The sequence below is a fragment of the Emys orbicularis genome, chromosome 6, assembly GCF_028017835.1.
Source record: "Emys orbicularis isolate rEmyOrb1 chromosome 6, rEmyOrb1.hap1, whole genome shotgun sequence".
NCBI lineage: Eukaryota > Metazoa > Chordata > Testudines > Emydidae > Emys > Emys orbicularis.
Window position 1 is genome coordinate 9288456 of NC_088688.1, and position 4102 is coordinate 9292557.

General features: G+C 47.6%; 1 non-coding gene across 1 annotated transcript; it reads right to left on the reverse strand.

The window, feature by feature from the left end:
• Positions 1-1270: 1270 nt before the first annotated feature.
• TRNAT-UGU (transfer RNA threonine (anticodon UGU)) lies at positions 1271-1343 on the reverse strand. Its single transcript has one exon. It is a non-coding gene; the product is annotated as a tRNA-Thr (tRNA).
• Between the last annotated feature and the right edge of the window lie 2759 nt (positions 1344-4102).

Consider the following 4102-nt stretch of genomic DNA (forward strand, 5'->3'; position numbering starts at 1 on the left):
ACAGAACCCTCTCCACCCACACCTGGTTCGCTGCACATTTGGATACTGACTTGCTGAGCCTGCGTCCCCACACCTGGTGCACCTGGCATGGATGGGCAGGCCTTGGGTTTTTCTGGGGCAGGCCCAGTCCTTGCTCTATAAGGGTTGGGTGCAGCCTCACTGCTGAGTATGTGTCCGGGGGTGGGGGGGAGCTGCGCAGTGATTTCCCACCTCTGTGCAAGCGGAAAGCTGTGCTCCTCAATGCCATGCTGAAGCCTCCACATTTATTTGGTATATAACATTTGCAGAATTTTGCAGAATTTTAAAATATTGTGTGCAGAATTTTTAGGCACAGAAGACAATCAGAATTATGATTTGCCTCAGCCCCCTGTCTCGGGGCCCCCACCTTCCAAGACCACTGCCATGGAGCAAGGCAGCGTGCTGCACCGCCACACACAGGGCCAAGCGTGTGTGGAGAGCCCTTCATGTTGGGAGCAGAGCATGGTCGTGAGGGAGCCACTACGCACCGGGAGTGCACCTCCTGTCCCTGTGGAAGTTGGCTCTAAAGCCTTTGTAGGCGACCTGGTTCTGGATCAGGGTTTTGTGCAGAGCAGAGCAGAGCAGCCGCCTCGCTACCACCTATGGTACCACCCCACAGTGGGCTGACCTGGTGACTGCAATCAATTCCAGACGGGCTGTCCCCCAAAGCAGATGCCAGTGGGGATGCTGCCCCCTGCCAACAGAAGCCATGGCAGAAGGCTTAATATTCAAGCTGTAGGAGACTAAGGGAGGCTCCGTAGTGAGCCTCTGGAAGCTAATTTGTGGCCCTTGTGCCTAGGGGTCCCGGGACCCCATCCTCCCAACCACTAGGGTATAGGCCGTCCCCCAAGTCTGGAATGCTGTTCTGAGCAGCAGGAGCAGGAGCACTGCTCCCACAGGACCAGCGGCACTCTACATCTTTGCTTTGGATTTGGAGATTTTTCCCAAATTCCACCATAGCATGACCAAGACTTTTGGGGTGTAGCAGTTGCACTCCTTTTGTCTATTCATGAGGATGACTGAGTGGTTAAGGTGTTAGACTCATGCCCCAATAGGTGTGAGCTTATGTGGGTTTGAATCCCACTTCTGGTAGGCTGCTGCTACCTATTGACCAACTGGTTTGAAAAATAAGGCTGTTGCTTCTCTTTATCAAAACCTTCTGCTGTCCTGCTCTGCTGCGCCCAAGCCCAAAATTAATAAATAGCTTCAAAAAGGCAATCATCTCACTACTGGGGGGACAACAGGGCCACCAAGGCCCCAATGAGATTTGAACTCACAACCCCTGGTTTACAAGACCAGCGCTCTAACCCCTGAGCTATGGAGCCAGGCAGCTTAGGTGCTCTGCCCAAGCCTATGTAAGGGATGCTACGCCTGCCATCATCCTGCGCTTAAAGCAGTGGGCTGGTTGACGATGTCCCAAGAAGTTTTTCTTCTACTGGGCCAAGCTCGGGGCACTTACCAGAATGGCTGAGTTGTTAAGGCATTGGACTTCAGTTCCAATAGACATATGTCTGTGTGAGTTTGATCCCCACTTCTGGTAAGATACTGCTCTCCTATCTGGTAGCTCTTGGCAGCTGGCTTTTATTCCTTTGCCACGGCACAGCCGCTAGAAGGGAAGCTCCCTCCCACTGCCAGACAAGGTGAATGAGTCTGGAAACCTACCCTTTTGGTAAGGCTCCAGCGAGATTTGAACTCACGATCCCTGCTTTACCAAACCAAAAACCCAACATCAAGCAAACCACCATCACTCCTGGAAGAGTACATCTTGCTGCAGAAGGTGCTGATTTTACTCCTGGGGGCAATTCTGAGCTGCTGTGCATGTGCAGAATTTAAGTCCCCAGCAGATTTCTTTGCTTCCCTGCAGAAAAAGGACTTTCTGATGGGGAAGCAAAGGGAAGACAGACTAGCAGTCATGTGACCCTCCAAGCAGTATGTTTCAGGTGGCCAGAGCAGCTGGTAGAGAAGTAAATCACTGTGGGGTAGAGTGGCGGGACTGGGAAATACCCTGCTGGTGGTTCCTGCCCTGCGCCAAACTCAGCTGCTAGTTCTGACTGGGCTGTTTCTGGGGTAGGCCCAGTCCTGGCGCTGTCAGGGTTGGGTACAGCCTCACCACTGAGTTCGTGTCTGGGGGACATGGGGAGCTGCACAGTGATCTTCCACCTCTGTGCAGACAGTGGCCTGTGCTCCCCAATGCCATGCGAACCTGCGGACGTGGCAGGTAAACAAACCGGCTCGGCCCGCCAGGGGCTTTCCCTGAACAAGCGGAGGCCCTAGTTTGAGAACCACTGTTCTACAGTATATTGGGAGGAAAGTGATACTCCATCCCTCACAGTGGTCTGTTGCATTTGTTTCCATCACTAAACACATGGCTCTGGGGTTCTGCGTTTTTCTTCTTTTTTAGAAAGGCCCCTAGGTTTGTTTGCATTTTTTTCTCATCCCACTATATTAAAACCAACATGTCTACAGAATGGCTGTCAACAGCAAGTTCTTTTGCTGCTTAAGCTAAAGTCACATCCCTTCTGCTTTGCCCGGCAGCTCAAAGGTTCCTAAGTATGAATGGATGAGGTTGTTTTGTCTAATTTCACACCCACTCTAATGCTGTGGGGTCAAAACTATGACTCGACCTCAAATGTTCTTGGGGAAGAAGTTAAAACGGGGCAAAGAAGGGGGAGAGAGAAAATACAGTGAGACGATTTTTAAAAAGGGTGAAAAATGAAGCAGGGTGTAAGCTTCTTTACAGTCGCTTCTGCCAATTTTCTCGACAGCTGATGACTTGCGTGGACGTTTTAACCAAGATGAAGACACCCTGAAGCAGGCGCCATTTTTAATTCTCAAGAGGATGTCAGAGTTTATTCACACTAATAAATGCCTTTTCCTTTGTTACATTATTGTTACTTATTATGATTGGGCTTGAACTAGAACCTAGATGCTCCAACAAACATTTTAGTTCCATTGTTCTAGGTTCTGAACATGTAGACATTGCCTAGACAAACAGTTGGGGGAAGTGGTAAATAATGAAAAGGACAAGTCACTGATTCAGAGCAATCTGGATGGCTTGGTAAACTGGGTGCAAGCAAACAATATGTGTTTAAATGAGTCGAAATGTAAATGTATATATCTACGGAAAAAAGAACATAGACCACACTTACAGGATGAGGGGCTGTTCCCTGGGAAGCTGTGACTCAGAAAGATTTGTGGATTGTGGTGGATAATCAGCTGAACGTGAGCTCCCAACATAATGTTGTGTCCAAAAGAGCTAATGCAATCCTTGGATGCATATACAGGGGAATCTCAAGAAGGAGAAGAGAGGTTATTTTACATCTATATTTGGCAGTGGTGTGACTGTTGCTAGAATACTGTATCCAGTTCTGGTGCCTGAAAGAGGTTGATAAATTGGAGAGGGTCCAGACAAGAGCCATGAGAATGATTAAAGAATTAAAACACATGCCTTATATTGATAGACTCAAAAAGTTCAATCTATTTAACAAAGAGAAGGTTAATGGGCGACTTGATTACAACCTATACGTATGTACATGGGGAACAAATACCTAATAATTGGCTCTTCAATCTAGCAGAGAAATGTACAACTTGATCCAAGACTGGAATTTAAGGTAGACAAATTCAGATTGGAATAAGGTGTGCATTTTTAACACTGAGAGGAATTAACAATTTGAACAACTTGCCAAGGGTCACAGTAGATTCTCCATCACTGACCATTTTTAAATCAAGATTGGATGTTTTTTTCTAAACTATTTTGGGGAAGTGCTATGTCCAGTGTTATACGGGAGGGGAGACTAGATGATCACAATGGTCCCTTCTGGCCTTGGAATTCATGAATCTGTGAATTGGCCGGAAGCTGGGGTATAAATCTAGCCCACATTAGCCTTCCGTGCACTAAGTGTCCGTGAGGACCCTGCTGCCACATACTAAAAGTTCCCAAGTGCACTTTAATCCACTCCCATTCTAAAGCGGGAGTAGCTCAAAGTTCACTGTGGAATTTAAAAACAATTATATAAGTACATAGGAAGGTAAGTAGACCTTTTAGACTTCTGAGCTTAGCTCACTGGGTGCCACTTTTTAAAAT